This window comes from Mercenaria mercenaria, chromosome 7, assembly GCF_021730395.1.
Source record: "Mercenaria mercenaria strain notata chromosome 7, MADL_Memer_1, whole genome shotgun sequence".
NCBI classification, from domain to species: Eukaryota; Metazoa; Mollusca; class Bivalvia; order Venerida; family Veneridae; genus Mercenaria; species Mercenaria mercenaria.
In genome coordinates this window covers 7574260-7588094 of record NC_069367.1, presented here as the reverse complement: position 1 = coordinate 7588094, position 13835 = coordinate 7574260, and the positions used below count along the sequence as shown (strand labels likewise).

The 13835-nt window shown below is 30.9% G+C and overlaps 1 protein-coding gene across 6 annotated transcripts in view; it reads left to right on the top strand.

Moving 5' to 3' along the window:
* The window catches only part of LOC123554992 (gastrin-releasing peptide receptor-like), a 180805-nt gene that overhangs the window by 30822 nt on the left and 136148 nt on the right, over positions 1–13835 (top strand). The window contains exon 1 of one of the 6 annotated variants that reach the window (XM_053547491.1): positions 5340–5483. The exons of the other annotated variants lie outside the window; for them this stretch is intronic. The gene's annotated coding sequence lies outside the window, so the exon portion shown is untranslated. Of the gene's footprint in view, positions 1–5339; positions 5484–13835 lie in introns of those variants that run through there. 6 annotated transcript variants of the gene reach the window in all.

The following is a 13835-nucleotide window of genomic DNA, read 5'->3' as shown; positions in this document are numbered from 1 at the left end:
CAAATTTTTGTACCGTGTCTGACATGTTTCTTCACATCTGTTTTGTAGTCAGAATGCTATTATAACAATAATTGAATTTCAAGATAGCGCTTAAACACAGGTCTGGTTGTTTTACCTTAATCTACATTTAGTGATATGTCAAATTTGAGAAGGGCAGTTTTGCACACGCATTAGTACTTTTGGCAATAAAAGTTCAATTAAGACATTCTTACAGTTTGAATAATGGGTTTGTATCTGGTTTGTAGCTCATACAACAGAAACTAGATGGCTAAGATAAATATAATTTGCTGAAATGCGATCAACTTAATTTGGTTAATCTCGATCAACGGAATTTTATTCAACGATTATCTTGGTAACAGAGAGAATTAGACTGTAGTTAACATTGACTGAATATATCAGTGTGTGTTCTTTTTCTCAGAAACATTACCAGTAAATTATAGTTCCGCAGTCAGAATCATTTGAAGATTATATCGGTGACTCATTATCCCTCAACTAGAACTTAGAAACAGTAATGTTTTGTTTGATAACGTTTACAACTACTCATCTGTTACACATACAGAATTTTCAACATTTCTTTTATAAAACACGATTCTCCGCTTAATTATTGAAACTAAAATATCTTTTTAAAAAAAGATCCTACATATATCTTTTGTACTAAAATTAAGAATTTTTGAATCTATAAATTTATGGAACTATTCAACAATATTTCTTAAACGCGACTTTCCGCTTTATTACTGAAACTTAAAACCATACAGTTTTCCAGAAATTCCTTAATATATCCTCTATACTGAAATTTAGAAATTTTGATAATTATCAATTGTATTATTTATAGTAAAAATATGTACTCAACAATTTAATAAGCCTAGTAAGCATTCACAATTATCACGAAAGTCTCGTTAAAAAGATCTCTGAAGGGATTCAGAGTTCTCAGTGTCAGTTTAACCATAACGTATTTGCTTGTGTTCCGTTCCATTATCGATTTTGATGGAATGATTTTTAGTAAGTTAATAAAGCACGGCTAATGTGTTTAAAGATGGCGTATTACCCAATTCAAACAATACTAATACAAACAATACAATAACAAGCAAGTGTATATCGTAAAATCGACAATATTTGCCATCGAGTAACAGATAGCAATAAAATTATATTGACTGTAATATTCATATGGTAGAATATATTAAATATAACAGATTCAATACTGGATAAAGCTCACTAACTACTGAGGGAATCAGAATGATATCATTTATGATATTAGAACAAAGCTGGTATATGTAATGCGTTCAAAATTGACTACTATTTTATCGGGAATCTGTGTTAGATATGTCTAATAAAATAACAAAACTATGAGACTGTGTATAAAAGTCGTTTCTTTGTAAGACACTGAATATTGTCTTCGTCATTTCTCATTTAAACGTCGTGCTTGGACTTTGAGATTATTAAAGAAGAGCCTAAAGGTAAGTTTATCTGTACTCTTTCTTTTACTCTTGATATCTTCCATTATATAATGACCTGTGCAAACTTACTACACTTGCATAATTTGCTGTCCATTTATCTCTCAATATTACATATTTCCTCCTATAAATAAAATCATTATGTGGAAACCTTTTTTTCTTTATTACTTCCTCTTTTATCAAAAAGTAAATGATTTATTTTCCGAGCAAGAACAAATTTCATATGTACAGCTCATTTTGCTAAACAAGGACATTCTAAGAAAACAACTATGATACTGCATTACAAAGGTACTTCGCTGTATCGTCTGCGATTTTGTATTTAGTTGTTTAAGAAAAAGTACTTTTAAAACCAAAATGTAGTCAGATTAGATCATATATATATATATATCTCTAGAGATCGATAACATATTTTTATATTTCTTTTCCTGTCGTCATTCAGTATGACATACAATCCAGAGACGGCAATTTTCTTCAGTATATTGCAGTTATTCTGCCGTGATGTTCACTTCGTAAAAAGAATATTGCATTGTATAATGCAAATCTTTGAAGTGGTCACCGTTTGCAATCTTCTAAGGTGTTATGTATTGCAAAATGATAAACGTGTGGACTCTGGCTCCAATTCTTTACTCTCAGCTATATGATCAGTCGTAAGCATGATAGTGACTAATTCAAAATTTTGACATTTTTCTACAATTCATTCTAGATATTGCGTTTTAAACTGTGTTGATATTTCATATTCCATTTATTTCATTTAATAGTTTAACTTTAAAAAGTTAAAACAATAATTCGGAATGTATAAAAGGAGTTCATCTGATTGTACATAGAAGTTTGCATAGTTTTAACTATGAGTTGCCACTAAACACGCACAGTTACCTTTGTTTTGTACTAATCTTATATCTGGCTTCATGGAATTTTTTTTTTAAATGTTACAATCACATGAAACAGTTTGATATTTGTAGCAACAACACTTGACCGTTTTGTTTAAATCTCCATATCTTGTAGTATATGTGTATGAAGCACTGAAAAACTAACCGTTTTACTAAAACAGTTTTGTAAAGTATAATTAGAAATAAAAAAGAACCACTTTTCAAACCCAGTACTGGCCAAAAGTATTTGCGTGTATATTTAACAAATATTAATATGTGAGTAGTGCCTGTATGTAAAAAGAACACATAACCGCACAGACATTGCCAATCACTACCTTTATTCAAAATTAAAGATGTTATCGTATATTGGCAAAATGTAACTGTAAATAGTTATAAATTGGCAATTATCCAAAATAACATCATTAGTGCCTTTTGTTTGCACAGTGTTAGGACAAACTATTATAATATTTCTTAGTTACACGCAATTAGTGATAATAATTTATCGTAATTGACATTGAGGCTGTTTATTAGCTTTTTATTGTAATTAAATCATACTCTGACGGGTGTCAATAAATTTAATAAGTAAGATGTGTCTGTTTGCTATTTATAGATATAAATGATAAATCTACTGCCAAACATGTTTTCTGTCTTCTGATTATCAAAAATACATAAAATTACCAAAACCATTACCCTGTAAGAGATTCTATTATGAATATTAGATAAAATTTCAAAATCAACTAAAGCCTGAAACAAATATATAACTATCCGTCTGTGTTTACTTGTTAAATTGTGAAATAGATACAATATTCCTCGATCATTTTGTTAAATGTATGATAAGACGAATATCACAGACAACATGCAAACGTTAGTAGTAAATAGAAAATTACCAGTGCTTTGAAGAGATCCAGAAATGCTGGCTAGACATGATAACATTAACCCTTACCCTGCTAAATTTCTATCATGAACTTGTCTATTTTTCAATTTGAACAGTACCATTAACGGTTAAAAGGTTTTGCTTCAATAAATTATTCTGATGAATATTGTCGTATATGTTACTTATGTTCAACAGTAATTGTTTTGAAATAATATCAATAAGATTTTTACTGACCAAAGTCTCCCATTAGTGTTCTGTTACATTATCGGAAATCATGACCATTTAAAGTACTAAGCCAAATGTAAAACACAATATCCCACATATACCGTACGTAATTAAAGTCAGCAACAAATTAGTAAGCCTTGTAAGCATTCGCAATTAGCACGAAAGTCTGTAAAGGGAATCAGAGGTCTCAGTGTCAGTTTGACCATAACTGATGTGTGCGTGTGTTCCGTTCCATTATCGCTTTTGACTGAATGTTTTTCAGTAAATAAATAAAGCACGGTGGTGTCTTTGTAATGGCTGTGTTTAAACTAGCATTTGATCCAATGCAAACAATACAAACACAAACAAGTACATCTAGTAAAATCGACAATATTTGCCATCGAGTAACAGATAGCAAAATCAAATAATATTGGCTAATATTCAAATAGAAGAAAATATTGCATATAACAGATTTCAACACAGTATTTACCCTAAGGGGTACCAAATGTTTAAAGACTCTATAGTTCTCACTCAGTTTTATTAACGTTTCGGCCATAAGGCCTTTATCAAAATGACAAATCCCGAGAATTACTCTACATCATGGCGTCTCATAATATAACAACATTTGAAATACAAAACCGGAACTGACGTAACGTTATCAAACGTCAACGTCAAATCCCGCTAAAATCGATACACATTTATAATGCACAAGGACTGTCTTCTGGCCTAACGAAGTTAAGATTAAAAAATAAAAGACTTAATGTGCAGAAGGAGAGATTGCGAGAACATGAAGCGGTCATACGGCTGAAACGTACGAAACCAGTGGCAGAACATTTCAATACGCCTGGTCATAGCATAGGTGATGTCGGGGTGTCGGTGATAGAACACATAAGGAAAACAGTAGATACTACCGACAGATCAAGGAGCTTGCGTGGATCCACGAGTTGCAGACAGAGGCGCCAAATGGACTTAACACGAAAGCGAAACTTGGGGTTCTTTGGAGAGAATATGAATAAACTCAATCAAATTGATGCTTAAGTAACATTTTATATCCGGAGGTATTTTGGTTTTAAGTAAGCGTTTTTGTATTAATTTGGTTGTTTGTCGTTACGACCTATTAACATGTTCTCAATATGTATTTCTTTCATATAGTATGTCCTTTTTTCTACCTTTAACGCACACTTGTGTGAGTTTCGAATACATACTTATCATATTTTGCTGGTTCCGTTACTTATATAGATTTTTTTTCCCTGTTTTTTATTTTTTTTTTTTGCAATTACTTCCCTTTATACGTAAAATTTGCCTATTTTTTATAGTTTCTATTTTGTTTGATGATAAACTATTCGCTTTTAAATTTATTTTTGTTCATTTTAGTAATGATCTAATGGTAAAGTGCAAAATTTTATGAGTATCTTTGTTTGTTTTAGCTTTTTGTTTGTCATATATCTATGGTACATAAAATTTCATTGTCCTACCAACGCATTGATTAGGATATAATTTTATCTCCCATGATAGCATTGGGACTTCGCTAGCTTGATGTGTTTCTGCACGTTAAGTCTATTTTTCAATCTTAACTTCATTAGGCCAGACGACAGTCCTTGTGCATCATAAATGTGTATCGATTTTAGCGGGATTTGACGTTGACGTTTAATAACGTTACGTCAGTTCCGGTTTTGTATTTCAAATGTTGTTATATTATGAGACGCCATGATGTAGAGTAATTCTCGGAATTTGTCATTTTGATAAAGGCCTTATGGCCGAAACGTTAATAAAACTGAGTGAGAATAATAGAGTCTTATAACAGATTTAATATTGGATAAAGCTCACTTTCTACCTGAGGGTATCAGAATGATATCATTTATGATATTAGAACAAAGTGGTATCAATGCTGGTATATGTAATGCGTTCACTACTGACTATTGTTTTGCCGGGAATCTGTGTTAGATAAGTCTATTACAATAACCAAAAACTGGCATCAAAAAATGAATAGTGTTATCTTCGCGGTAAAATCATGTGCAAGTTCGTCATTTCTCAGTAGAATATCATCTTTGGATTGTATCTTGACATGGTTAAAGAAGAGCAGAGAAGGTAAAAAAATTTTTGTCTTTACTCGTTCTTTTACTCTTCATATCTTTTATTATTTTATAATCTGTGCAAACATCTATACTAAATTCGCATTATTTGCTGTTCATAAATCACTTTATATTAAATATTTCCCGCTGTATATCAAACCTTTCTGTTGAAACATATTTTCTTTATTATATTCTTTTTTCATGAAAAAAAAAACCGAATGATTTATTGTCAGAATCAAAACACATTCTTGCATAGCTTTGACTACGAAATACAGAACATAATGTAGCTTAACAAGAATATTCCGAGCAAACATGTAGGACACTGCAGGACTAAAGGTACCTCATGTTAAATGCCTGAGACATTGTATTATTTGTTTAAGATAGAGTGCTTTTTAAAACTGAATTTAGTCAAAATCGATCTTCTTTTGTGCTGATCAACAATTTCCGGTGTGGGCATTATTAAGGAACATTTAACTATTGGCATTATCCAAGAAAACATCATTAGAGACTTTTATTTGCATTGTGTTAGGACAAACTGTTATTATAATGTTTCTTAGTTACACGCAATTAGTGACAATAGTTCAGCGTAATTGACATTGAGGTTGTTTATTAACTTTTTATTGTAGTTTATGATAGTTAAATCATACTCTGATGGGTGCCAATTAATTTAATAAGTAGCAGGTGTCTGTTTGTTAATTTTAGATATAAATGATAAATCTACTGCCAGACATTCTTTCTGTCTTCTGTTTAGATTAACAAAAAATACATAAAATTGCCAAGAACATCACCCTGTAACAAAGTATATCGCGAATATTTGATACAATTTCAAAATTAACTCAAACCTAGAACAAATAAAACAAATATGTAACCACATCCGTCTGGCATTACTTTGTAAATTGTAGAATAAAAACAATATAATTCGATCATATTGTTTAACCTTTACACTGCTAAATGTCTAAAACTAACTGGTCCATCATTCAATTTGGGCAGTACCATTTATTATTTGAAGGGGTGTTCACGACATTTACTGACTGAATAGCGAACAGTGCAGACCATCTTGGTCTGCGCTGGTCGCCAATGCAGAATCACAAGTCTTGCCGCCAGCGGGCTGAGGTTTAATGTATGATAGCATGAATCACAGACAACATGTAAACGTTAGAAGTAAATAGAAAATTGCTATTGCTTTGAAGAGATGTACTTTTAATATTGCATTTAATGTTCAAATGATTAAATAAAAAGCAAGTGACTTAAATGGATGCTGACATTTAAGTTTCAAATGAAAATAATGCAAACAGATATGGCATCTTTGCTAGAACCAGAAATGTTGGCGAGACATGGTAATATTAATGTCTAACACTTTACTAGTAATGTAAACATATTTTGGAAAGCAAATTTTCCCGCTCTTTTAAAGTCTAACAAAATTAAAAGTTCAATGAAAGAAATTTATTCAGTTTAAGCATCGCCTACAGTGGCAGCCATTTGACTCAAAATTTTACATGCAAATTTTCATAAAAATGAAAGATGACTAAGTGGTAACTATAAAGTCAATAAATTTTTCATAATTATGTTTTAAATATCTATGTGAACATATGCAAGTAGAAGGATGTGCATTTCACTACCTGTATTATGCCTTTATTCGATATTTTTTATGACAAAATTTTGCAATTTTATCTGCAGTCAAACTCAATATATATTCAATACATTTCAAAGATAATTACAGCCAATTGTAAAGCAGACCGTGAAGAATAAAGTCTTCAGAAATTATTTTGAAATTTTACCTGATTACTAAATTATACACAAAAATCCCAACACCATCAATTTATCCAATTTGTGTTATCTGTTCACACATAATTTACATGTATATAAACAGGTGATATTATAGGATTATGTATAGGTTTACCTGGCTACCTGTGGTCAGTAATGCATGTACAAACAACATTTTAAATTAAATTTACATGGGGTTGTCTTTTTGTGTCTAATGCAATAACCAGGAACAATTTCGACAAAAATCCATAAGAGTTTACAGTATACATATTGTACTATGAAATTAACTAAATTTTGTCTTTGTAAAATTTTTTATATTGGAGTTCTACTGCACATAAAATTTCAATATTCTGGGGTAAAGTTTCGGTCTAAACGAGACTCAAATATTTTACAAGCGGCATATGTACTATAAATCATCATATGCTTCTTATGTTGATGATAATTTGACCAGCTGTTAAGGCTTTAGTGCAATTTTCAAGAGAAAAATACTAGGCCTGAAAATATGAACTGATACTGAGTTGTGACTGTGGCGATGCCTTAATGGAACTATTAACTTTATTTTACTAGTGCAGTTACTGTACAATTATTGAATGAACATAATGTCACAGTTGCAAAATACTTGCTTTCTGTTATGGTTCAAATGCGAATAATAGTAATCTTTGCCGTTGAAAAAAAAATACTTTTATCATCTGACCGTGCAAAATTTAAAAAAACAAGTCACTGGGCATCTAAAACAAAATTAAAATCGGTAGTGGTTAAAATTCCACCTGCATAATAATTAAGTTTGAATTAAACGTCATACACGCATTTTAATTTTTTTAAATTCTTTTTAATTTGTCCCCTATCCTGTCCTGAAAATAGGTCTATTGATATTTCAATTTAAGGGAGAAATGAATAAATATAGGAAAATTGCCGGAGGAATATATTTGGTCGCATTTAGTATTTTTTTTATTTTAAATTTCTTTTTACATAAATTTGGCTATTATAAATTAAATTTATAATTTGCCTTAGTAACATAACCGACTTCACACGTATCAGTATGCTAGAAGTTATCCCAAGTATTCATTACTTTGATAGTAATTATTTAATTTACTTTGGCTTTGAAGTGTGAGAAAACATTTGTCAGGTTATTTTTTATGACTAGAATTGCAATGTATTTAGACCAGGAAATGAACTTTTAGACAAATTTATGTTTCCACTCTTGAGATTTAGCATTTTTCTTCGGAGCAAAAATTGTTTTCAGTTTGTCACCGGAGAAAACAAAACACATTCCGAATGCATTTCGCGAAACGTTAATGTCATCGAGGTGTATTGTAATGGAATAACACTGTCAGCAAACAATACATTTAGATTTTTTGTTAATATTAAAGGAAATGGTATTGAAAAGAGAACCTTGAAATCCGACAAAAGATGTAATGGATGCATTCATCCTGTATGTTTTATAAAGTTCTTATATTTAAATAATTACATTTTTTTGTAAATGGAACAATACTGAACTATATGGCCGATTTCAGATAATAAAAATTAAATAAAACAGCCGCTTCTGTACTAGTACTATATATTTAGTTGGGTGTTGATAACTTGTTTTTGTTAAATTTCATTGAAAATGAAATTGAAAGGTGCGTAACCATAACAATAGTAGCGTTTTCAATTTCAGTGAAAAATAAACATGTTTAAATGATCTAGATATACACTATATGCTTTAATGGAATAAGAAGCTGGTAATTTGTAAGATACAGATGTACTTTGAATACGTACTGCATATATTAAAAGCTATGCCAAATTGAAACAATGACAATTTCTCTACATGTTAACGAAATTAGACTTCAAATATACGCCATTTTTTCCATAAACTCTTTCAATATAAAAATTGGAAACTCCTTATGTCCCCCAACAGGACAAAAAAAAAAAGAATAAAACCTGCAGGCTCGGTTCCATTGAGTGTAATAGGGAATCGATACTATCGAATTAAAAAGTGTGCACTTCCGGCACGTGCACAGAGCGTCTGTCTTCAGATTTTTTGGAAGAATACGCTTTTTCCTTGTGCCCAATAAGTGTCCACATAACTTGTCCGAACAACAACGTCTTCCACATCAGTACAAATATGTATATTTACACGTAGTGTGCACTTGTAAATACATGCACCTAGTGAGCACAGTTCTTGGCAATAAATATACCTCACCTGAGGGTCCGCTTATTCAAGAGGTGGAAATTACCTGTAATACAATACAATATGGACAGTGTTGTTTTTATTCCAAAATCTACCTTTGAATTGATAGGGAATCGGTCCTACGAGTAGCGACGAAAACCGGGATCGATCCCTTCACGGTAACATGCGATATGCCGAATGAGATATTTACTATCGAATTAAAAAAAAATGTGTCCTTTCGTGCTGTCATTAGACAGATTTTTTCAAATGTTATGGGATGAGTTGAAGTCGGATCGATTCCTGATTGAGGCAGAGCCTTATTTCATATTACAAAGGTGTTAACTGCAGACATTTCTAAGATACAACGAAAAGGATTTATTTGTTGATGCAGATATAGGTTTATTAACATCGAATTGAATATATTGTTGTTCTGTGTCTGGCTTGTTATTTCTAAAGGATTGATGGCTTACTGTTATATCAATTATATTGTAAAAAAAGCACTTAATCACACATGTTATCAATTTCCTAATCTACATTTACTTCATAGGTAGTACAGTTTGCAAATGTCAGTTAAGAATTGTGGGAAGGAGTGGGTTGGGGGTGGAAAATAAACCATACACATCTGTTTCTTGTACAGATTTGATAATATCAGATGAAGACTGATGTCTCTGTTGCGTTAAGGTTTTGTCGTGGTGTCTTTACCAAAATAAAATTATGAAGCATTATTTAACTTAAACTTTCGTTTTAAAGGGTTATCAGGATAATTATACCGCATTTATCATTAACCAATAACCTTTCCTTCTCAAGATACAATGCCTTTAGGTTACAGGTTAGAAGTAAGAATCCGTTATAGAGTGATTGAATATCTTATTCTAATATGCTTGTCTCTGTTAAAACACTCTTACGTTAGAATGACGTCACGTTAGCGTGCGATGACGTCAAAGTTTCTGTTGCGACCAAGAAAGAGCGCTTCTATATTTTATCTACTGTTTTAGTTCAAGGGCCTATTAGAATCGAAATAATTTATAGCACAGCCGTGTTTTAACACTATTTATACACTCGGGTGGTAATACGTCGTGCAAATAATTTCACTCGGGCTGTGCCCTCGTGAAATTATTACGCCCGACGTATAACCACCCACCGTGCATAAAAAGTGTTAAAGCACTCTTTTACTATTATTTCTTAAATGAATTTGTATCTGTCAAGTGGAAGTATGGAAGAGGTTTTCCTTTCTCCGATAGCAATACAGCTGCGCGTTTCGAAAATAATTTATTTGTTTAAATGAAGAATTATACATCTATGCATACAAGTTTTTATGACAGGCTCTATGAAGAATGTGCATTTCCTAAAGTCAGTACGAAAAGCACATGTGTTTTGATAAACTTTCTAATATTTCAGAGACCTTAAACGTGCATAATACTGAATGAAACGAAGCAATCTGAAAAAGGGCAAACTAAAATTGAAAGATAAGGTATTAATTAGATCTCAAAACATTTTTAAAATGTCCCCTGTATTACAGTTTCATACAGTAATTGCATGGCCATTATTCCTTAATTTTCCACCTGTTATAGCTGAAAATAATTCATAAATACAAACAATGTTTATGCATTATTTGCAGCATAATTCTTAAAAGTAATGTACTCGTATCTCGTTATAATATTGCATCGTAAACAGATATGCGTAAATTCTAATTGAAACTTTTTGTTTTATAAAAGACGGATAAGAAAGGAGCACCTCTTAGATATTTCCATACATAATCCGTATAATAAATTACACTATTTTCTTTATCCAGTTTGTTTATTTCATTTAGAAATCCTTAAAATGGAACGGATGCGTCTGTCCAAATAGTTTTAAACGTCTAGACTAGAGTTTCCTCTATTTTACTTAAGCGTAATGGTAGAGAAATTGAATTCAAATCTAGATTAGTGTTAGGAGTGCTTAGTAATGCATCTAAGTATAAATGTTTTGTATTTGAAAATGTATTTATATTAAGATTAATTCACCTAACGTCCAGATTGTTGTTTCCACTTGTTTACTTTAACCCGACGAAATAAGAATTGAAATTAAATTCGGCTGTGTCTTAATAGTTCCAAACCATCCCATTATCTATAAGGTATATAATTTGTTTGTTTATTTAATTTGTATATTCAGTTTAATAGCTTACTATCAATGTATTAATCTTTCCCATCTCAACGTTCATTATACAGAAAGACATTATTTTGAGATTATTTGTTACAACAGAACGTTAAATGTTTGAATGAAGCGATCAGTTAGCATCAAGAATTTCCAGTAAAAGACGGGGTTTATTGTATGTTAATATTACGAAAAGAGAAAAATGATGTGAGTATTGATGTTTGGTTCTTATACCTTCGGTGAGTTTGGAATTAATTTGCTACAAGAAACTGTAAATTAAATGCCTTTTCATGTTAACTTTCAAAATAACCATGCGTACGTTTACTACTATATTCTCTTAACTATACTGTTTATTGTGAAAAATAAATGGTAATTGTCATTATTTAGCCGAACTGATTGCAAACTGGTGTAAACAGTTACAAAATCTCAAATTTTATAATTTGGGTACATAAAATTTAAAGGTGTTTTGCAAACAAGTGCTGTTGTAGTGTACTCACATTGCAGTGCTTTTAATTTATCGGAATTCATGTACTACATATATTTTGTTGCACCAATTTCTATGTGTATTTCGATGAAATGAAATATATAAAGGAAATAAATTTCATATTGATCTGACATATAACAAGGACATCAGAACATTTATTATAATAATGGAATGAAATGAAAGACCTTTGCGCATTCCTTGTTGCAAGAGACATTAAAATGTTTTGAAAATTCATAACTTTTTAGTATCCATGGAAACGCAGCTGCGCGTTCAATTACAATACATCAAATGGTTTATTTGCTCCAGCAGGAAATACCTTTTTACCTTTTTGTCATAAATTGTCGCATTTCATAACTATTATAGGCAATCTTAAAAGTCATAATGTCATTTTAATGAAATACAATATATCTGACATTCAAGTTCTAATTAAGTTCATGATTAAGATTAACACTCTTCGTAAACGACATGATTGCATGCACTTATATCAGTAGTGGTGGCACATCTTAGATAAACTTGAGTGAGTGCCTGTCCTCATTATGCATTTGCACTGAAAAACATTTAATTATTTGGTTCCTCCCCATGTAACGAAATGGAACAACCTGCCAAACATTCATAAACATACTATATTAGGTAGATAAATTGAACGAGAAAGCTTAATATTGAAACACTCACTAGAGCTACGGGTCATTACAAGTTCTCACGTAAGAGTAAGAAGAAACAAGAACACTGTAATTAAGTTAACCAATGGAACATACAGTATCATCAATGCATTAGATTTCAGTAACTTGTATCTTTTTCTGTACAGGCTTCTTCTAAGTTATTGTGTTTACTAATTAAGATATGTTACGATACACTATTCTGTTGAATCGGTTTAGAACTATCCAAGATATTCATTGCAATAATTCAGTCCGGACAACAGAATAGAAAAAGTGTTAACCAGACGGCTATTAAACTTTCCATATATGTTATTCAATCAACTTGCAAGAATATACGGTAATAATCTAAATCATGCGCAACATGTTCGCAGAGAGACGTTCTAAATACTGCAAATATTAAAATGTTTACATATCACACTTCAGCCTTACGTTTTATAAAATAGTACAACAACAGCAATAACAACACTAATAATAAAAAATATCATAATGATAATAATAATAAAAATAATAACTTTCATGTGTTTTATTTTTGAAGTAAATCCTATATTGAAATTTCAAGTCCGCTATATAAAATATTTGTTTATTCCGACAATGCTGCTACTTTATGCCGCATCAGTCTATTATACTGCTGGTAATGTTATAACAGATTTAATATTGGATAAAAAAATCACGGAAAACTCGAGGGAATCGGAATGTTCTCATTTATCATATTAAAACGTTGTTATCGTTGCTTAAATGTGTTCTGCTTCTAAAAAGGACAATTGTACTGCCAACTTCCTGCGTTAGACGTATGTATATGAAACAACTAGATAAAGGGCGTCAACGGTAAATTTATTTGTCTTTTTTCCTTTTAATGACTCAATATATATCTGGCAATTATTTCTTATTTAAATATCTGTTGCTAACTATTAAACAGATAAACATAAAGAGCAAATTTTACCATATACTGTATATTTAATTTAGTAACTTTTGCCATATAGAGTAAATATTGCCATGTATATGTACATGTAAATGTTGCCATATATAGTAAGAAATCGCTTTGCATCTTATATTCTTGTGTTTCTAAAGAAAATTTCAAATTAATGCTAGCTATATACTGACATACACCACCTGCTCTTGATATTTTATGTTCTGAAGCAGTTATGATAAAATTATGTTACATTTTGTACCTTTAAGTGAAAC